General features: G+C 35.4%; 1 protein-coding gene across 2 annotated transcripts in view; it reads right to left on the minus strand.

Annotated features, from left to right (window-relative positions):
* Nucleotides 1-23,842, minus strand: part of PVRAP (PVR adaptor protein) — a 308,071-nt gene that overhangs the window by 141,905 nt on the left and 142,324 nt on the right. For both annotated transcript variants that reach the window (XM_067792172.1, XM_067792171.1), the window contains one exon: nucleotides 10,484-10,536. The gene's annotated coding sequence lies outside the window, so the exon portion shown is untranslated. The remainder of the gene's footprint in view (nucleotides 1-10,483; nucleotides 10,537-23,842) is intronic.

The following is a 23,842-nucleotide window of genomic DNA, read 5'->3' on the forward strand; positions in this document are numbered from 1 at the left end:
TGGTATATACATGATATACCCCATATAAATTGTCATTTTTGCCCCTTTTTAGTGGCTAGAAGCTTCAAATTTCATCAAATTTCATCAACTACTTACGTTTACGTCATATATTGTTGAAATACGTGATTCGTAGTTATAGTTTTTACATGCAGATCACAAAAAACGTGAAAATTTGCATCCTCACACAAAGTACCTACCTATTTTTATACCTTTCATGACGATGAAATGGTATATTAACTTTGGTCCGATGTTTGTAACGTTGAGAAATATAGAAGATAGACTCACCATTAAGTATACCGAATTGATCAGGGCGACGAACTGAGTTGATATAGCCATGTCCGTCTGTCCGTCCGTCCGTCTGTCTGTTTGAACGCAAACTAGTCCCTCAAATTTTTAGATATCTCAATGAAATTTGACACAAGGATGTATTTTTGTATTATATTAGACATTTTTCGGTAGGATCGGACCACTATAACATATATCTCCCATACAACCGATCGTTCAGATAAGACGATTTTGGTCATCCCTGCCGCAATTTAGCAAATATAAACATGAAACTCGGTGATATATATTCTAATATATCATAGAAGATATCATAAAAAAATCACTTTGATCGGAGCTATATGTATATAGTATATACCTATAACATACAGCCGATCGTTCAAATAGAAAGATTTTTGGCCATTTCTCCCTTAATTTAGAAAGTATAAACGTGAAACTTGGTAACGTATATTTTAATATATCATAGAATATTTTCTGAAAAAAGCACTTTGATTGGAGCTATATATAGTATATATCCCATACAACCGATTGTTCAGATAGAAAGATTTTTGGCAATTTCTTCCTTAATTTCCAATATAAAAACTTTAAAATTGGTGATATTTATTCTAATATATCATAGAAGATTTTCTGAAAAAATCACTTTGATCGGAGCTATATGTATATAGTATATACCTATAATATACAGCCGATCGTTCAGATAGAAAGACTTTAGTCATTCCTGCCGCAATTTAGAAAGTATAAACGTGAAACTCGGTGATATATATTTTAATGTATCATAGATTTCCTGTAAAAATCGTTTCGATCGGAGCTATATATAATATATATCCCATACAACCGATCTTTCAGATAAGGGGGTTCTTTGCCATTTTTTTATATTTATCTTAAAATCGTTTAGGTATGTACATCTGTTCGCTATATATTTCTTGTCTTATACATCCGATTGTTTGGATATTACGAACGGGATAATATTATTGTTCAGCACCATTCCTGAAAGGTATGAAGTCTTCCGCACAGCTGAACACAGTCCCGTCCTTACTTGTTAGTTGTCAATTTGTTAGTGTAAATTTGTTTTTTATACCAAAGTTCATGTTCATCATATAAAAGTGATTTTGGAATGAATTTTGTTATTTTGTGCGGGCATACTTTGTGCTTTTTTTATTTGAAGTGTAAATTTTTATCTGTGCCTATGATTCAGGGCAAAACAAGAGAGAATTACTCTAAAGAGATTTTTTAAAAAACTGTCTAAATTTTCATTAATTTTGTAAGCACGGTTGTAGAAGTTTGTCTGTAAAAATACAGTAAAATCGTGAAAAAGTTAACTAAAAAGGCGATGGGTATTTTAATTTTCGAAATATTAACTTTTCCAAGCGGTTTTCAAATTTGAAAAAAATACCATAATAAACATAGTTTTTGGGATATAACACATTGAATTTATTTAAATGACTTAGTTTTTTAGGCATTAATTGGGGAATACACAGAAATAGGGGAATACCCGCACTTGTTTTTATTGCCAAACAAACTGTTGGATTTCAAAAAATTCATGAGCTCAAAAAAGTTAACCTTTTAGAGCGGGACGTGGACGCTCAAGCTCGGTCAACTTAGCCGAGTGATTAACTTTCTCGCGAGTTAACTTTTTCGAGATATCTAGTCTGTATATACATAGATATGTGGTAGTCTTATATGTTACTAATGCAATGGCTACTGATAGCCGCCGTTTGATCTGTTTCGTACGCCATGGCGTATGCGTAACATATATTTTTGGCTGGTGTAGCACTTTCAGCAGGGTTCGTATTTGCACAGCACACACCTGTGCAGGAAATAATTTCTCACTGAATTTATTGCTCATGCACAAGAGCTGTGCGTTTGTAAAAAAAAATTACTACACAACTCTTGTGTGTGCCATTTGAAATAAAGCTCATGCGCTAGTGTGTGCTTTTCTCTTCGAAATATTTGTACACACCAGAGCATGTAAACATTAGCTTTAAGTTCAGATTTTGAAAAAGGGGTCCTTCCATCCCGGCCAAAGATTGATGATTCATATCAAAAGAATCATATGTGCATAACATATCTCGAGATTAACAGCTTTTCAACTGGTACTCAATGGGCAAATCTAAGACATCTAAACTTGGATGAAAAGAAAAAAAGGCCTGCTAACAGATTCGGGATAGAAATATTTCGAGTGCTCCAAGAATGCGAATCCATTTCAATACTGAGTATACTACTACAAAGGAAACCCCTCTGCATACTCAGTTCTAAATGAGCCGAAAACAATAACAGCAGACTCATCCACCAAATCATTTTTTTTTTAATATAGATTATTAATTGAATGTTAGGTGCATCAACCCATCTCTTAGAACCAAAACTCCGCAGCTGGTTTTACCAAAGCGGTTCAATAAAGATGAAATATTGCACACAATTGGCCCACCCGTGACGATGAAACATTCTTTCATACATCGATATCTAAGTAAGACATCACCTTATTTCGGCCGCAGATTTCAAAGTGATTGACACGGTTTTAGGAACACTTTACATGCACGATGTACATACCGTATGTCGCGGTTGATTCTGGATAAGTAAAATTTTGGCCTATTACAGTATCTAGATCAAATTTGTGCCCAAGCGACGTGCGCCTCCCTGAGAAGTCTGCAATCTTTTATTTATATTTGTCAGCATAAGACTTTGTCGCCCCTTTGTGGATGAGACTGAGGGCATGTTCACGTATTTTTAGTTCAAACCGCTCTTTATGCCCCTCTTCAATCAGCTGTCTGTAAGAATGTCCAGAAATTGTTTTTCAGCCTTTCTCTCGTTTTACCTCCTTTGCACTTCGTATATTTTGTTGTGAAAAAATTAAGAAGGCATTTTGGGCAGTTATGAGTGGTGCATTTTAACAGGTCTTCAGTTTTTGTTTGTTTAAGCTCAGCGACCTTATCAGATATGCGTAAAATACAAGCAGCTGGCTATTGCTTTGAACGTAGATATAAGCGTTTATTTGTCTTGACCCCATTTGCTACCTTTTTTTACGGCTCTGAGTTTAAGGTACCATCACGATTGCATGCTTGCCAAAATCCAGTTCAATATCGAGCCTCACGTCCAGTGTTTTTGGGTACTAGACTGTAGGTAGTGTAACGCCATTGGCATGGATAGCCAATATCATCGGCATCTGTTTTTTCCAAGTTGTAAATAAGGACGCTAAAAGTTTTGTTAACAACCTTTGGCTATAGTGGGTTTCTGTGAGGCTGTTTGTTCACCCTGTTCAAATGCAGTTAAGATGGTTGTTGCCGATAGGTCGATTGTGTCATCCACCTCTATAAGTCCGGGTTTATTATTCTATATTCTATTTGTATTCAATTCACGACGGCATCTAAACCATTTGCTAAACAATACGGTGGATAGAGTCTTATCTGCGTTAATAATCCCGATGATTTCAAGATGATTTACGAGACGTTCGGCATTCCCTTTCCTGTGAATTGGGAAGAGCTTACTTACGCTCGTCTGACCATGTTTTTCATTTTGCTTCTCCATCGCGGCCGCTAATAAGTCTTTTGGGGATCTTTGCACTCTTATTATTCCTCCTTTGTAGTTCATATTTCGTCGGCGAGGATTGGAATTACTGATATTCCATATATATCCCTCTAATTAGCAATGGGAAAAGTGTTCACTATTGTCGTTCTTGTAGTAGTTTTCTCCGCTCTCGAAATTTTTTGTCGTATTAAATGCTAATATTCAACAGCGTTAAATGCTCAAGTTGAAACTCATGTTGACGTATATTTTATGAACTATTATTGCTTTAATTACCATACAAGTTCCAGCAAACCTACTACTAGCAAAACACATAAACAATTCTGGTAATCAGCAACCAACATAAAAACACATCTTCGTAATTGTTCTTCTGTTTATCTAAATATGTATTCCCTCTGGTATCATCCAATTAAATGCAAAATCTTGTATATCACCAGAGCAATCCATTAAATTACAACACAGATTAAATTGTCCCAAACCAAACCATGTTGTACTCTAATAAATTGTCACTATTCTTATTTGAAAATTGTCTGAGCCATGCCCTTACTCAAGACAATTTGGCTTATCAAGAAAACCAAAATCCGCATAACAAAATAAAAAACATTCTTCCCAATACATAAACTTTTGACACTTTATGTCAAAACATCCCCACAGTTACTTGCGCAAAGAATCTAACATCAACACTTTGTAACACATGAGTGTCATATCCAAATACAAGCACATTTATACATACTAACTTTTATATGAATTTATTTAATTTAACCCTCAGTGTATTCCCTTTTCCTCAGCCCACTTTCACTTTTCTACCAACCAACTGAGTTGTAAGAGCTAATCGTTGGTCCGTCATTTGTTAGCTTTTGTGTTGCAAAAACAAATTTTTCGGTTGCTCTACATCTCCTATTTAGTAATCTCCTTTGGTTGTTTGCCTGGTCGGCTTTATCTGTGTTTTCTAATCAAGTATTGCTTTTTTGTTCAATGCTACCGTTTTATCCAATTTGAAGATTGCTTTAATCTTGCTCCGCTTGTTTTTTATATGCTGTTGTTGTTGTTGGTACATTTTATTGCTTTTCTTTATTATCAATGCAGATACTGGCCTATATTGACATTTAAATTGGCTCAGATGGTCTTATTTGTTGTCATATATACTTTTAAGAACTAATAAATAAAATGAACTTGATATAAAAGAGTAAAAAAAAAAATATTATTTAGAGCAACGAATATGAAAAAGCAGCTAAAATTTTATATTTAACTTCCTCAATTAAATTTAAATTTTTTTATTTTCGATAATTAAAGAAAATAATGTTATGACTGATAGTATGCAAACCAATCTCAAAAACGTTGTCGAAAAAATTCATAAATTTGAGTAAATTTTAAAAAATTTCCAAAATTGATTTAAAGTTATCTGAATTTTTTGACTACGCAGTTTTGTTGCGCAACCAATTTTAGTCTAGTATAGAGCAAGTTATAGCTCTCCCAAAATTCGCAATGAGTTTTGATAATTTCTTTCGCTGAAGGATGTTCCTTGCATATGAAAAAAAAGTTCACTCTTTTATGAAGGAAAATCTTGAACACCTTCAGAAAAAAATAATATAAATTTCGGGAACATATAACTTGTACTCAATTTGTTTTGTTGCTTTTCCGACAGGGTGAATAATTGATGTATATTGGAACGATTTTAGGTCATCCCTTGTTAAATTTGGTTTCGAGACAAATCGGTTTCGGCGGTGCGCCATCATCAGTGTCGATTTTCGTTCTAGAACGATGATGGCATAACGCCAAAACCGCTTTGTCTCAAAAACCAAATTTAACAAGGGATGACGAAAAATAGTTCCAAAACCCTATCAAAAACCAGGACTTAGGTTATAAAATAACTCCATCCTCTTGGCAAATGTTAGAAGCTTTTTAGGATCTACGCCACTTGCTGCTTCTAGATCCGACAGCCGTGTCACTTGTTATAGCTGAAGTCTAAGCCTGTCAAGCACAGGGCATGCGTACATAACGTGCTCGATTGTTTCTTCTTCAATTCGCACTTCCTACATCTGTTATCACTGGCCAAGCCTAATTTAAAGGCATGTGACGCCAGAAGGCAGTATCCAGTCAGAATATCCTTCATGAGTCTACAGTCTTATGTTTTATAAAGTTATCGAATAGCTATCGAAAGTGTATCGAATAGCTATCGATATAAATTTACTATAGACAAGTTACCGATTTTTTATTGACCAGTTGTCGAACTATTCTGGGGTTCTGGGTGTGTTATCGACAAGTTATTGATAACAATGTTGTCGAAGGCAGTTATTAAACTGCATTTGCTTCAAGGATTTGCCAGTGCAATTCAAAGTTTCCCCAACCTAATTATAAATCTCACCTACGAGTTCTGTCTACTTGGCAGACGAGGCTATTGCCTCTTCCTCATGGAGTGTGGGGATTGGATGACATGGAAGGTTCTTTGTTGTAATATCAGATCGCTCTCCAGATGATCGGGCTAGTGCTTTAATTACTCTTTTCCGGCAGGCACCGGTAAAATACCCAGCAAATGATTATCAACATTGGTAAAACTTCCCAAAACCTTCGGGGAGGGCTCTTTATCATTATATTACACATTTAATCCTCACGCCTTTGTCATTTGTCAGGTTTATAGCTCATCGCGAAATTACATACTTAAAAATCGAATGCAAGATTTATCAATTTTGAAACAATTTTCATAGTTTCGCGAACACTTTGCCACCTAGGAGACTATTTATTCATATTTTGGCTCCCCGAAATATATGCAGCGAATTGGGAGACAGTCAGGCCAAACTCTAGTTTGGCACTACATGTTTAATGGCCTCCTCCGAACTGGTGCTAATCGGATGCGGAATAGGACGGTTGATAGCGACACTTGTACAAACACTGCTTAAGTCGGAGTTGTTTGTACTAAAGTAAGTTTCTCAAAGGCAGCTGCTATTTCGAAACCACCTACGGCTGAACGAGTTAGGAACAGTTTCAAAAGGTCAGCAAAAGGGGTAATTGCCATTTCGCAAGATATCCCAATATTAAAAGTGTCAGTTGAAAGCACTGCGAGGAGACAGTATTAAAACTAGTACCGCCTCTTAGAGAAGTAGTTCTGCGCTAATTGGGAACTAGTGGGATTTACTACCCCGCACATTTGAATTTTCTGTTGTTCTGTTGCTCTGGAATTTTGGGCATCATTTCGATTATTGACAACTTTCTACAACCCTTCGCCTACTAGCCTTCCAAACAGTTGTGTAACGAATTTAAATCCAAAGATTAAGCAATGAATTTATGCGGCATAAACAAAGGTTGAAAATTTAAAAGGCAGTGTTCGAAGTGAATGGATGCTTTTAATAGTTCGAACGGTACTGTCGAATGTCTCCGTAGAACTATCCTTAAAATGCAACAAGAATGAAAACAAGCCCACACATGCCTAAAGTAGTCCACCATAAATATACATTCCAAATGAGTTCAACAACAAAAACAGAACAGCGTACCGATAATAGGCCGAAATTACAACAAAAGCCAATAGTGATACCTGAGGTGTGGTGTGTAATATTAACAGTACGAGCTGAGAAGTGAGTAGTGTAAGTGTGAAGTGTTGAATGTGTGAGAATGATGCTAAAAGAAAATCGAATATCGTAATTCAGATGAATGTGTGTAGATATGCATGTGAAGTGGTACTTGTGGTCCAACGAATCTCAGTTATCTGGCTTCGTCCTTATAAAATCACAATTTTCATGAGATTTTATGCTACAAACAATGGGCAGTGGGTGAGACAATAAGAGACAAACACAATGACTGTAAGGTAAAGAACGGCAATAAAAAGCAAAAACTACTACCTCGTAATAATAAAAGTTTTAACCACAAACCCACAGAAGGCAGAGAGAAGAGGCAACAAGAATTTTTTATCAATGCAATAATGAAAGGCAATTTTAAAGCGTCAAAGCGTAACCACAATTTAAAGGGCTTTGCTTTTAACAGCTTCTTCTTTTTATATCAATATATATACATACATACAACCATTGACTATATGTAAATGCGTAAAACAGTAAAAGCATGTGGAAAGGTTAAATTGATACAGCGGCAGTAATTTCTGACCAACAACAAAAGGAATGCTGTGCAAAGTTGATCAAACAAAAACAAGTAAGGAAGGTTAAGTTCGGGTGTAACCGAACATTACATACTCAGTTGAGAGCTATGGTGGCAACATAAGGGAAAATAACCACGTAGGAAAATGAACCGAGGGTAACCCTGGAATATGTTTGTATGACATGTGTATCAAATGGAAGGTATTAAAAGTTTTTAAGAGGGAGTGGGCCATAGTTCTATAGGTGGATGCCATTTAAGGATATCGCCATGAAGGTGGATCAGGGTTGACTCTAGAATTTGTTTGTATGATATGGGAATCAAATGAAAGGTATTAAAGAGTATTTTATGAGGGAGTGGGCCATAGTTCTATAGGTGGACGCCGTTTGGAGATATCGCCATAAAGGTGGACCAGGGGTGACTCTAGAATGCGTTTGTACAATATGGGTATCAAACGATAGGTGTTAATGAGTATTTAAAAAGGGCTTGGGGTTTAGTTCTATAGGTGGACGCGTTTTCGAGATATCGCCATAAAGGTGGACCAGGGGTGACTCTAGAATATGTTTGTACGATATGGGTATCAAATTAAAGGTATTAATGAGAGTTTTAAAAGAGAGTGGTAGTAGTTGTATAGGTGGTCGCCTTTTCGAGATATATGCATAAAGATGGACCAGGGGTGACTCTAGAATGCGTTTGTACAATATGGGTATCAAACGAAAGGTGTTAATGAGTATTTCAAAACGGCGTGGGGATTAGTTCTATAGGTGGATGCCTTTTCTGGATATCGCCATAAAGGTGGACCAGGGGCGACTCTAGAATGTGTTTGTACGATATGGGTATCAAATGAAAGGTGTTAATGAGTATTTTAAAACGGCGTGGGGCTTAGTTCTATAGGTGGACGCCTTTTCGATATATAGCCATAAAGGTGGGCCAGAGGTGACTCTAGAATGGGTTTGTACGATATGGGTATAAAATTAAAGTATTAATGAAGCTTTTAAAAGGGAGTGGGGGTAGTTGTATATGGGAAGGCGTTTTCGAGATATCAACCAAAATGTGGACCAGGGTGACCCAGAACATCATCTGTCGCGTACCGCTAATTTATTTATATATGTAATACAACGAACAATATTCCTGCCAAGATTCTAAGGGCTTTTGATATCGCCCTGCAGAACTTTTTCATTTTCTTCTACTCAATATGGTAGGTGTCACACCCATTTTACAAAGTTCTTTCTAAAGTTACATTTTACGTCAATAAACCAATCGAATTACCATGTTTCATATCTTTTTTCATATTTAGTACAGAATTATGGCATTTTTTAAATTTTTCGTAATTTTCGATATCGCAAAAGTGGGCGTGGTCATAGTCGGATTTCGGCCATATTTTACACCAAGATAAAGTGAGTACGTGAACTAAGTTTAGTTAAGATATATCGACTTTGCTTAAGTTATCGTGTTAACGGCCGAGCGGAAGGACAGACGGCCGACTGTGTATAAACACTGGGCGTGGCTTCAACCGATTTCGCCCTTTTTCACAGAAAATAGTTATCGTCCTAGAATCTAAGCCCCTATCAAATTTCACAAGGATTGGTACATTTTTGTACGTCTTATGGTATTAAAAGTATCCTAGACAAATTAAATGAAAAAGGGCGGAGCCACGCCCATTTTGAAATTTTCTTTTATTTTTGTATTTTGTTGCACCATATCATTACTGGAGTTGAATGTTTACATAATTTACTTATATACTGCAAATATATTAAATTTTTTGTTAAAATTTGACTTAAAAAATTTTTTTTTTAAAAGTCGGCGTTTCGTTCTCCGATTTTGCTAATTTTTATTAGGCATATATATAGTAATAGGAGTAACGTTCCTGCCAAATTTCATCATGATATCTTCAACGACTGCCAAATTACAGCTTGCAAAACTTCGAAATTACCTTCTTTTAAAAGTGGGCGGTGCCACGCCCATTGTCCAAAATTTTACCATTTTTCTATTCTGCGTCATAAGCTCAACTAACTTACCAAGTTTCATCGCTTAATCCGTATTTGGTAATAAATTATCGCACTTTTTCGATTTTTCGAAATTTTCGATATCGAAAAAGTGGGCGTGGTTATTGTCCGATATCGTTCATTTTAAATAGCGATCTGAGATGAGTGCCCGGGAACATACATACCAAATTTCATGAAGATACCTCAAAATTTACTCAAGTTATCGTGTTAACGGACAGACGGACGGACGGACGGACGGACATGGCTCAACCGAATTTTTTTTTCGATACAGCTGATTTTGATATATGGAAGTCTATATCTATCTCGATTCCTTTATACCTGTACAACCAACCGTTATCCAATCAAAGTTAATATACTCTGTGAGCTCTGCTCAACTGAGTATAAAAAAATTTATAAATCTCAGGATGGAAAAAGAAATGAATGCCTCGCACCTTGTCGCCTACTTCAAGTTGTTGAATATATTTATTTTTTTATAATACATTAAAACCATACAAGATTTTATGCACGAAATGAAATTGGAAATGCGCAAAAGGATTTTAAAATAATAAAAGTTCTTTGGAACCAAAATTCTGGGAATTAAAATAGTTCATTCGTACCTTGATTTATACTTAATTTGCGAAGAAATTTCTCTCCTACTTAGGCGATTTTACTGAAAAGATAAAAAGGAAAAAAATCATTAAATATGAGCATAAGAAATTTGTTTAGTTAAGAAGTACAATAAAAATTAAATTATTAAAATTAAATAAATAAATGTACCTTTTTCTTACTAAACATTTAACTATGATTTTTTCATCACAGCGAGTTTTTTCGAGCTCGGAACATAGAGTTAGAGGACAGGAGCTCCTTGACGCAACAAATTAAATTTGAACTAGCCGATCATCAGCGTGGCTTCCGAAAATTACGTAGCACTACCACCGCGCTAAATGCTATTAGCACTCAGATAAATTGCGGAATAAATCAAACCCCCCCATAGGACAGTACTCGTTGCGTTAGACCTGTCAAAAGCTTTTGATACAGTGTTGTGGAACCAACACCTCTAACACCCCTCTCATTATGTTCTATCCCTGTTGAAACAGCAAGTTTCCTTGCACTCCCGTTAGAGAATATTGATGGCAATTTGTGATTGGTCGTACCTATTGCATGGGGCGAGCATTGATACCACAACTACAACAACAACATGAGCTCCTTGAAATCTGTATTGTCTTTAACTGTGATTGCCTATAAAAAAACTTCCAGCTAAAATGCTCGAAGCAGCGTCTACTTTCAAATGATATTTACTTAGTTGAATTTCGTTTAACATTTTTCTTAGATAGCTGTTTTGGCATTAGAGATATCGCATTAAAAAATTTTCCGACATATTTTTCTGTGGTAATGTATAAATCAGGGATCGCCACAAGCTTCTTATGAAAGCGTGACCACACCTACTTTGAAATCCAAAAAATAAAAAAAAAAATGGCGACGGAGCTAGTAAAAAGTACACTGTAAAAACTTCGAAAATTCATAAAATTATATTATTTTATTTAGAAAGAAAATTATACATTTTTTAATCCTGATAAAAGTTAAATTCATTAAATTTTTTTTAAATTAAATTTTTTATATTTTTTAAATTTTTTTATATTTTTAGGTTTTTAAATATTTGTTTTGTTTTTAGAAACAAAATAATATAAATAATAATAATTTTGTAATTCTGATAAAAGAAAAATTCATTCAATTATTTTATTTAATCTTTTATATTTTTTGTTTTTATTTTTTGTATATTTAAAATTTAAAATTTTTTTTAATTGGTTTATTTAATAGTATTTCGGAAAGAAGCATTAAAGTGGAGATATTAACCTACTGTAAATTGTCCGCAATTAATTTTTCTATATCTATTTTGATGTTTGTGGTTGATAATTTCAGAAGCGCTTCTAAATGCTGATTTGTAACTCTATTTCTGTTATTTGTTTTTATTTGCTTAAGGAATGAAAAGGAGCTTTCACGTATGTACGCGTACTACCAAACATTGAATAAAATTTTAAAACTTCTCTTGCAGTAAGGATATTTCTCCTTGCTTACAACTTTCCAAAAATCAATGCCTTTTAAATCTAGTAACTGTAGTTCAGAGTCGCATTGTAAGTCGCATAGCTCCATTTGGAGTTCTGGGCTCTGCTCATTTGCATCACATGTCATGGGTATAAAAAAATTAGTAACATTTTCCTGTTGCTGAGAGCTTTAAAGTAATTTTAATTGTGATATTCGCTTTAATCGCATCAACCTGTCAAAACTGAGAAATATGCAAGCAAACCCAAATAAAGACATGAATTAATAACACCCACATACCTATTTACATACGTCCCATTCGATTTGCTTGAAATGTAGTATATAAGTTTGTCTATATTAGTATTTACTATCCTTTTTTCAGAGAAGTAGACCAGAGACGTACTGGAACTGGGATTAAGACTAGGACTGGGACTGAGACGGGGAGTAGTACTGGGACTGGGACTAGTAATGGGACTGGAACAAAATACATACCACCATCTGGGACTGGCAATAAGGGATGAAGAGGAATGAGAAGAACTTTAGAGCAGAGAAAAGAGAAAAGGAGAAGGAGACTGTCATCGAGTTCTGAACTATATTCCAAGTTTCAAGCATGTAGATTATCGGGAAGTTACGTAAATTTCGATTACAATTCTGTTCGCTAAATAAAACCGTTTAAAAAAAATCCGGCTATTATTTATTACATCCTATTAGATAATTGAGTGATAATCTTAAATTATCTGCTCCGGTTAATAATGGTGAAACAAAGCATGCATGTACTTCAAACTTGTCACTAATATGTATATTCCATATTCAATTTTTAAGTTCAAGTGAGACCAAATAAAGTTTTGTCAGTGCACGTCTATTCATCATTTTGTTTTCTAAAAAAATAGCTACAACCAATCAGTGCACGTTTATTTTCCATTTTGACTTTTTAAAAAATAGCTACAACCATTCTGCGAGCAGAAATGGCGCTGGCACCTTCACAAACCCAGTCGGACTTGGTAGCTTTCAAAATTAACGAATTGCATTGTTTTCTTGAATGCTTTTAAAAACATTTCTACATGCGTTCAATTCAAATTAATTTAATTATTAAATAAATCAAACAAAGTTTTATTGTTTTCGTACAGGTAAAACAAAAATGTACCCAAAAGTATTACTTCAAAAGTAATTTTACACGAAATTATAGCAGTTGATTTCCTAATGGGTACAGCAGGATACCTTCAGTTTGGTCGAGGGGTTAGAATGCGTGCGCGCGGGGTTGTGTGGTGCGCTTGCCTATGCGGTGCGCTTGCCTGAGCGTATTACAAAAACAATTGCGTGAAAGCGCTTATGGAGTGACGACCCCTGGTATAAATCTTTGGTAGAAGCCAAGCACGTTTAAAATTCTCAGAAGAGTAAGACGATTTGTGTTCCCGTCAAAAACTATCACAGTTCGTTATTTGTGTAGGAGTCTAAGATGTTTTACTCTTCTTTGTAACGGTGATGACTTAAAAAATGGCATGTTATTTTCTTATTTTTTTCATAAAGTTCAAATATAAAGTATTATAACAGAAGTCAAAAATAATAATTAAAATATGACTTTTATGACTGAATTTAAAATCAGAAAATGAATATTACATTTTGACTTCTATTTGTTAACGGGTGTCGCACATTCTTTAAACCTCAAATTCTCATATATTGACCCTTACAGAGTCGTGTGAACTTGGATCTCTTTCAATATGCTGGGTTATTTGAATCAAAAGACAAATTTCGTGCCCATGACAGCTGCTATGCCTACTTTAACAAAAACATTTCCAAGACCCCTAAGTATGTGTTTATGCCTTCAAAAAAAATTCTAATAAGCTCTTACATGTGACCCTGAAGATATGACTTTACAAACTGTTCTCACCTTTGTGTAAACCGACTTTAATGTAGCTTTCTGAAAGACGTTATCCGTTTCTAATATTATGTGATATAATTACATTAGATCATGTGCAAACATTCATACATAATTCTAAATAATATACAAAATAATCTCTGAACAGCGCAAACAGTTTCCGTAAACAATTCTAAAGAATTCTGAAATGGTCTTTCAGTGATTCCGAAATAGTTTCAAAACAATATCGAAATAATTTCATAATCATCCTTAAGTGATTTAGAAAGAGTCCGGGAATTATCCTGAAATAGTCACGGAATTATTCCGAAAATAATTCCGAAATGATTTCGAAAGAGTCTTAGATATATCTGTAAACAATCTTGAAATGGTCCCAAAATGATCACAAAATAATTACAAAAAAATTATCCTAAAAGTTCACGCAAGATGTCGTAACACACACGAAATGATGCTGAAAACAATCACGAAATCGGAAAATATTACCGAAATCATCTGGAAATAGTTCCGATATTACTCCTATAAAATACAAAAGACAATCTGGAAACCATACCGAAATAATAATGGGTCGATAACAATAATATTTTCGGAAGGGTTCTGAAATAATCCCGAGAAAATACGCGGCAGATTATCTGTTGCTTTATATAATTATAGGCACTAATTTCATTACTAATTAAAAAAAAAAATAAATGTAAGGCGCGATAACCTCCGAAGAGATCTAAGGCCGAGCTTCTCTTCCAATTTGCGTCGTGCTCCTCTTAATTTTTCCCTACAAATTGGCCGGACGGGACCTACATGTTTTATGCCGACTCCGAACGGCATCTGCAAGGCAGATGAGTTTTCACTGAGAGCTTTTCATGGCAGAAATACAATCGGAGCGCTTGCCAGACACTGCCGAGGGGCGACCCCGCTTAGAAAAATTTTCTTCTAATTGAAAAATCTTATTTCTAAAATTTTGATGTTGCTTTGCCCGGGAGTTGAACCCAGGGCATACGGTGTGATAGGCGGAGCACGCTACCATCACACCACGGTGGCCGCGTCATTGCTAATTAACGTCGGATAATATTATTACGAACATGTATCGTGGGTGCTGTGTCCCCTCATCTTTCCTATTCATCTTTCATTTTAAAAACCCTGACGACTTTTCTATTAAAAGTAAAATTTTAACAATTATGATGCATTTTATAAAAGTGAACTTATAGCTTTGTTTTTTTATTTTGTAAAAAAAATTTACTTTTAAAAGTTATCTTTTTTCAAAAATATTCAACCTATACTGTTGTCTACAAAGTCGTCAAATTCGCCTATAAGGAATTCATATTCGGGCGTTTTCGTACATAAATGGAAATACCGCACCAATATAAGTCCAAAATACTTAATTTTAAAGCAGCATGTGTTGGAAAGTTCCAAACAAGCTTAGTTCAATATAGCGGGTTTAGTAACATTCTGTTTAGGGATGGCCGTACAGGACCCACCTGAATACGAGCGCAGCAACGCGCGATTGAAAGGAGCGCTATCGTAACGCAAACTCCAATCGACCAGATGCTAACTAACTGTTAGAGTATTGAGACGCACCAGTTTTGTCGGTTTTAAAGAAGCTTTTGACGGAATGAACAGGAGTAGCTTATACTCTGCCATGTGTGAATTTGAATTCTCTCCAAAGCTTTGCCAAATGACGTTTAGAACCACCATCAGCTCTATATTGGCAATAGCATATCGTAAAATACACGAGGCAAATTGCGATTTCAAAAAAATATTGCAGATCAATATAATTTCATCTAATTTAAGCAGCAGATCCAAACCACGCCTATTTTAAAAGCGTAAATCTACTGGCGTATGCTGTTGAAATTTACATAAGGGGCGAGCCAAAGACCAGCGAGCCGCTTGATCCAAGACAGACGCACGCTTGCAGCCGCACCTCGTGGTAGACAGGCAGTGCCGATGAAAGATTCCCCAGCTAGCCCAAAAACCGATTATGTCAGAGTGGCCCAGCCAGTTTGTCGCCTTCACACATTAGCTCACCACTAAACGGATGCTTAGTAGCTACCCAGAGAATACTGGGTCACAAACGACCGGAAGAATTGAGCTGCTTGAACCGCATACAAAAGAATCGCTATGGCCATTCCCAGGTGAATGGCGGTCAGAAGCTTTCCCCACTTTCGTGCAATTCTACACACGGCTCCAACATCCTCCGTTTAAACGGTTAAGCGCCAATTAAGAAAGTAAGTAATGTTTAACAAAAGTTCCCTCAGTTTTTGATAAACTTCAGATATTTCTACATCAAAGTAAAAATTTTATTCTTCGTAATTTTTTTTTTTTGCAGTTTTCGTTACAATATCCGTGCTTGGATACATTTTGTTAAATTAAAATGAAGAAAACAACTTCTTAAAATATCAAAACCAACCAGCTATTTTAATTAATTTTATCTCCACTCAAATTCGGATAAGTTTTCTTCGTGTTTGTTACCACATTAATACATTCAGGATGATGAACAAGTTACATGCTTAAGGTAGATTATACGACAATTACGCCTCAATAAATATTTAGTGACTCCAATACACCGAGTTAACGAAGATAGCCAGCTTTAAGCACATCCACTGCACATTTATGTATGTATACCTTATAGTTTGTGCTAATGTTAGCACTAATTAGCTAACAGGTAATCTAATCCAATTACGCAACAAAGCGCAATAAACCATAAAAGCTAATCTCACCGAAATCTTGTTGAACTACACCCACTTTTGAAAAAACAAAAGAACAAAAAGAGTTGCGCAAATCAGACACCAAACTTCTAAGGAAAAATATGACCAAAGGCTAAATTGGCTGAATTAGAAGTGAAGCAGAGAAGCAAACGAAAAAAAGGTTTATAGAAACGTATACGTGCATACACATACATATATACGTACGTTTGTAACAATCAGTAAAGTTTAGACAACTAAATAAAAGGACATCTATACATATTTTTTTTACAGGGTATATGAATATTTAATGGCGATTTTCACTTATAGCGCCCCTTACCAAAGGCAGCTTAGCTAGGGAGAGTTATTGAGCATTTGCTAAATTAGGCATTTATGTATGTACAAATGTAAAAATTTATATTGGTGAGTCTTTAATTTTGTAACTTTATTCCACAGAGCAGGACCATGCCTGGAAAAGATATCCGTATGGAGTATTAGCAAAATGAATATCCTAAAGCAGGATCAGTTGACTCTAATCTCCGAAAACGTTATTAATTTCTCAGTATTATAAAATTAAAGGCGCCATAAAATTCGAATAGATTTTAGGCCGAGTTTCTCTTCCAATTTGCGTCGCGCTCCTTTTAGTTTTTCTTACAAACAAGCAGGACGGGACCTATTTGTTTTATGCCGACTCCGAACGAATCAAATTTCACTGCCGAGGGCGATCCGGCTTAGAAAAATTTTCTTCTAATTGAAAACACTTCTTTCTTTCCCGGGGCGTGAATCCAGGAACTTCGGTGTGGTAGGCAGAGCACGCTACCATCAAACCACGGCGGCCGAAATTGTCAAGAAAATCGTTATACAAAATGAACAAGCGATGCCTTACATTGAATTTTCAATTTATTTTGTAAGATTTCTCTGACATCTCTAAATAAAAATTTACAAACCATATATCGTTGGAAGTGCAAAAATGACCCTTTTCTGACGACATACAAATTGTTTTCGTATCCCAAACAGAAATAAAGTTAGATTTTGGCCCCTTACTGCAAATTTTGAGGGTATATTGGAAATTCTTAATATGTGAAGGCTATGCCCTCAACTTGACCTACAAACTGCGGTACATATCGCCAAGAGTATATATTCACTGTCAAACAATGCAATTGATGTTACATGATGATGCTCCAAAATGCAATTTCCTCAAAAATTACGCGGGAAATTTTAGTAAAATTTTACTGCTGAGCTTGTTTAAGCTCACAAAATAATAGTCCAAAATGAATTTGAGGTGGTCTGACTTCGAATTAAAATATACTTCAGGCACCCTGTGATCTTGTGTGCCAATCAATTTTGTACTGAGACACAACAAATTATAGGTCTCTCAAAATTTTGATAGATTTCCAACAATTTTTTTTTAATTGAATGAATTTTTCTTTTATCAGATTATTATTATTTATATTATTTTGTCTCTAAAAAACAAAACAAAGTAAAAAACCTAAAAATATAAAAAAATTTAAAAAATATAAAAAATTAAATAAAAAAAAAATCAAATGAATTTACCTTCTATCAGGATTACAAAATGAATAATTTACTTTCTAAAATAATATCATTTTATGAATTTTCGAAGTTTTTACAGTGTACTTTTTACTAGCTCCCTGGCAATTTTTTTTTTTTGGATTTCAAAGTACACACTTCCATAAGAAGCTTGTGGCGATCCCTGTTTTATATTCATAAACTAACTTACTAAACACCTTGCGATAACAAAATGTTAAAACGTCCCTGTGGTTTAGATTATTTTCCGCAAATATAAATACTTTTGGGAACAGCAAATATCATAAATTTTACCTGCATACTAGTTTGGAAGGATTTAGAAGCTACGTTAGCACATTCTTATAAACAAACGTAAAGGCAACCAGTTACGCTCAGAATTGGCGCTTCAGACTAAAACTGCATCCTCACACAAGTCCAGAGCACTTCAAATAAAATATTTGAAACTATCTCTAATATTCGAATTTTTCGATAATGTTTTCGAGATAGGTTTGTAGTTACAAAATTTTTATAAGTTTTTTTTTTTTTTAATATCAAATTTGATACTAACACTGCTATTTTTCTTTGCACTGCTGTGTTTACGAATACTTGAAAACACAAAAATTAGATAATAATTTTCCTCTTAAAAATTATATGTGAAAAATACTACGCATACCAACACCCTTACAAAATCGACAAGTATGTGCGATGTTGTACAAGCTATATATATTGCTCAGTAAAATGGGTTATATCCAAACCTTGCAAGTTGTTGGAGCATTTATGAAAAAAAAAAAAACAAAAACAAGTAAGGAAGGCTAAGTTCGGGTGTAACCGAACATGACATACTCAGCTGAGAGCTTTGGAGACAAAATAAGGGAAAATAACCAATTAGCGAAATTAACCTAGGGTAAACCTGGATTGTGTTTGTATGACATGGGTTTCAAATGGAAGGTATTAAAGAGTATTTTAAAAGGGAGTGCGCCATAGTTCTATAGGTGGACGCAATTTCAGGATATCGCCATAAAGGTGGACCAGGGGTGACTCTAGAATGCGTTTGTACGATATGGGTATCAACTGAAAGGTGCTAATTATTATTTAAAAGGCAGTGGGCCTTAGTTCTATAGGTGGACGACTTTTCGAGATAACTCCATAAAGGTGGACAATGGGTGGCTTTATAATGTGTTTGTACGATATGGGTACTAAATTAAAGGTATTAATGAGGGTTTTAAAAGGGAGTGGCCCTTAGTTGTATATGTGAAGGCGTTTTCGCCGGTCGAGATATCGACCGAAATGTGGATCAGGGTGACCCCGAACATCATCTGTCGGGTATCGCTAATTTATTTATATATGTAATACCACGAACAGTATTCCTGCCAAGATTTCAAGGGTTTTTTATTTCGCCCTGCAGAACTTTTTCATTTTATTCTACTTAATATGGTAGGTGTCACACCATTTTACAAAGTTTTTTCTAAAGTTACATTTTGCGTCAATAAACCAATCCTATTACCACGTTTCATCTCTTTTTTCATATTTGGTACAGGATTATGGCATTTTTTTCATTTTTCGTAAGTGGGCGTGGTCATAGTCGGATTTCGGCCATATTTTATACCAAGATAAAATGAGTTCAGATAAGTATGTGAACTGAGTTTAGTAAAGATATATCTATTTTTGCTCAAGTTATAGTGTTAAAGGCAGAGCGGAAGAACAGACGGTCGACTGTGTATAAAAACAGGACGTGGCTTCAACCGAGTTGGTCCTTTTTCACAGAAAACAGTTATCGTCATAGAATCTATGCACACACATAATTCCACAAGGAAAGGTGAATTTTAGTTGGACTTATGGCCTTAAAAGTATTCTAGACCAATTAAATGAAAAAGGGCAGAGCCGCGCCCATTTTGAAACTAGGCTTTATTTTTGTATTTGGTTGCACCATATCATTACTGGAATTGAATGTTGGCATAATTTGCATATATACTGTAAATATATTCAATTTTTTGTTAAAATTTGACTTAAACATTTTTTTTTAAGTGGGCGTGTTCGTCATTCGATTTTGCTAATTTTTATTTAGCTCACATATAGTAATAGGAGTAACGTTCCTGTCAAATTTTATCATGATATCTTCATGGACTGCGAAATTACTGCTTGCAAAACTTTTAAATTACCTTCTTTTAAAAGTGGGCGGTGCCACGCGGTGTCCAAAAATTTACTAATTTTCTGTTTTGCCGATTTCGTTCTTTTTAAATAGCGATCTGGGATGAGCGCCCAGGAACCTACATACCAAATTTCATCAAGATACCTCAAAACTTACCCAAGTTCTCGTGTTTACAGACGGACGGACGGACGGACGGACATGGTTAATTGAATTTCTTTTTTCATCCGGATCATTTTGATATATAGAAGTCTATATCTATCTCGATTAGTTTATGCCGTTACGGATTACCGTTATGCGAACAAAGTTAATATACTCTGTGAGCTCTGCTCAGCTGAGTATAAAAAAACAAAGAGCTCACGCACTAAAAACATACCAAACTTAGTTTTAAAGTAAATTAAGGATAACAGATATTTAAGGAAAATTTGTGGTTTCCATATATTAGTATATACATGTAGGTTTCAACCAATTAAAAAAGTGTTCCCCATTACGTATATTATTTGAAGGAAAACATTAACGGCTGAGATGATAATATGAAATGAATTTAATTATTTGGCAGACTCCCCGAGTTCTCTGCCTCGAGCCATGGTAGTGAACGACCCGCTTCAGAACCTAGGCAGGCCCTGCACACCAATGGCAATTTTTGACAAGGATAAATTTCTAAAACACTGAAAGACGTTTTACAGTGTTACCTAGGTGCCATAATATGGTGGGCCGAATCACGCGGAGAAGTTGTGAAGCCTAGCAAAATGGAGTTTATTTTGTTTACATTATATTGTTTTGTCTGAATTTAGACAACATTGTATTGGGCGAGTAACGGTGATGCTATCTGACAGTGTTAAGCATATTGGACAGGGCTAAGAAAGCTTCCGTTGCTTAGCACTTATATTACGTATATAATATATAATATATATATACTTTTATTATGGTAAAGGAGAGTCAGCTTTATGACGTTTTGGTCTAATGGAAAGAACGAGATACTTCGTTTATGGTCAAAACAGTAAAAGCATTGCAGCGATTGGCTATGGTTAAAATAAGCGGGACCAATCGTAGAGCACCCACACGACACTAAACGCAATGTTATATTTGAACCCTGTAGACCTCGTGGAAAAATTGGCTTCGTTCCCTCGCACTATGATCTACATTGAACTATTTCCTAGCAGAATAGACTACTATGCGTCGACTTCCGCTCCCTCAAGGGATAAATGGATTGGGGAATTAAGATGGGAAGGAATTCAGGTAAATCTATTCACTAATTGATCCAGGGTGAACGGAAGGGTTGGTTAGGGGTGCAGTGTAAGCCGAAAACTTAGGTTGCCCGATCACTGAAAAGGTAAATAAGTTGCTATCGGTGAATAAGATTCTATCTGACAGTATGAATTTTAAGACATTTAGCATCCACCAAAATAGAAAGGCGGCTTTTCTAGTTCGAAGCTCTGCCATTTTGGGCCCGAGGGTGTAAGGGTGGTTGACCTCTCTATCTGTGTGTGTTAGACAATAATGATATCCCTGCAATTTTTGGGTCGATCTGTTAGCCTGGAAAAGTAAGGGCGAATTGAACGCCCGGCGGAGCGGGTTTACAAAGGCTCATCTATCCGTGGTTATTGGAATTATATTAACAAGGCACTGCCCAATGAAGTCCACGTGGTTCACCTTAATATATAGGACAGCCCCAGCAGTCTGGGCTATATGAAGTGTGACGAGGTGGGGAGTATTTGATATCTCTACCGGATGCGTGAGATAAAAAGGAGGCAATAGTTGCATATGATCCATCTACCCGGAAGAAAGTTAGTCCTATGAGTCAACAAAGAGAATTGTAACCTCATGATGAGTGTTCTTCGACCTGGAAGACGTTGTGGGGTCTATGAATTGAAACGAAGGATTCGGCAAGAAACCACCAATCCTTCACAAACAGACTCCCTAAGGCGGAATGGCCCTTTTTGAGTGCATAAAAGGGTCTGCAATTTTTAATAAGATGATACAGTTTTATAAATTTCTCAAATAATAAAATACACCAAACCAGATGAAGAGGAATTATCGGACCAAACGTCAAAGGTATCAATTCTCATTGAAGTATAGCAAATGGCAGCCCTGATTAAACGGTTATATGTACGTCTGTTTGTGATTGAGATTGTTGCCAGTAAAGCTGCCACATTTGGAATAAGCAAAGAGTGTGCAATGCTGCCGCAACATCATCTGACAGCTGTGATATTTGATAAACGGACGTGAGCAAGTAGATCAAGAGCAACTCACACATACACATGCACATGTGAACCTCTATGTGTTTAAAAAAAAATACGTGAACAATATGAAATACGTGCTGCTGCAACATTAGCAACAGTAAAACTAACTACAGGCTAGCTGACAGTGGCAAGGAGTAAAGACATACACCTAAAATCGTACAGTGAAAGCTGCGTTCTTGCATGTACGAGCATGTTTATGAAGTGTTAAGAAATAAGACAAAAGTGTCTGCAACATTACAAAAATAGCATTGCTTATAGCAACCAATACCAGAAGCTGACACATTTTCGTGTTTTTTTTTTTTTTGTTTTGTTGGCTAAGTTCGGTTGGCATTGCACGATTGTTGTTGGTGTTGTTGCCTGCTAGTTGCTTGTGGCAGCCGTTAATAGCCGTGTTTTTTAACACACATATATCCGTTTACGCTTAAACTTTATATTGACTGTTAAGAGACAAACTATAAATACACCTCTGAAATTGCTGCGCATAAATTTTGTCCTACTAAATTTCAATACGCATTATACTCAGATGTAACTGAAATATGTGTCTTTGTGTCACCCTCTACACTAATTCTATGTATTCTGTGTGTGTCCACAATTCATCGCAACTGATTCAGCTATATGTTATACCCTATGGCCATCAGAGCGTTGCGTCTCCGCTTTTCGGTACACCCTGTTGCTGTAGCTAGTTGTTTAACCACAGCCGCTAGATGGGTCTCCTAAGCATTATCTAAGCGAAGATACGCGTTTTTTTACACGCGCAAACGAAACGTATACGCGCGTGTTAAAAAACACGGCTAATGTTGCATGAAAAATGCAGCGAAAAATTGCAATTTACACATTTTTACGCAGATAGCACGCAAACGGACAAACACACACTTAGTATGTAACCAAAGGCGTGTTATTACGTATTCGCGATTTTTGTAAAAAAAACAAATTAGATATAATCTGAGTTGACGCTTACAAAAACATAAATGCGTATAGTTGCATACATCGCCTCAAGCACTTGAAGTACGGGTTTCCTTGCGCGCCTAGAAGCAGATAACGCTGCGTCTCTCCATTAAGTGCTTTTCTTGTTAAGCAAATAAATAAAATTAAAGAAAAAAAAAACTTTTTAAAAATAAGCTTTTATTATTTTGGTTAATAAAATTAACTAAAAAGTAAACAATAAATTGACTCTAAAGAAATATAACACTTTATAAGTTCATTGTAAGCTTAAACGATAATTAGGCTTTTTCTTCTGCGACAAAAAAATTCTATATTGTACATAATTATATATTTTTAACATTAAAACTTTACACCTAAATTATTAAATCTTACAGTTTATATCACAGTCCAAATTGTTCTAATAAAAAACGTGTTAAATTTTGATGGTATAATTAAGAACATTTAGGATCTCATTTTCTTGCTATCGCAATGTAACACGCTTTTATTAGAACAATGAGGACTGTGATATAAACGGTAAGCTTTAATAATTTAGGTGT

Source organism: Eurosta solidaginis, chromosome 5 (genome assembly GCF_040869045.1).
Source record: "Eurosta solidaginis isolate ZX-2024a chromosome 5, ASM4086904v1, whole genome shotgun sequence".
In the NCBI taxonomy this organism is placed as follows: Eukaryota; Metazoa; Arthropoda; class Insecta; order Diptera; family Tephritidae; genus Eurosta; species Eurosta solidaginis.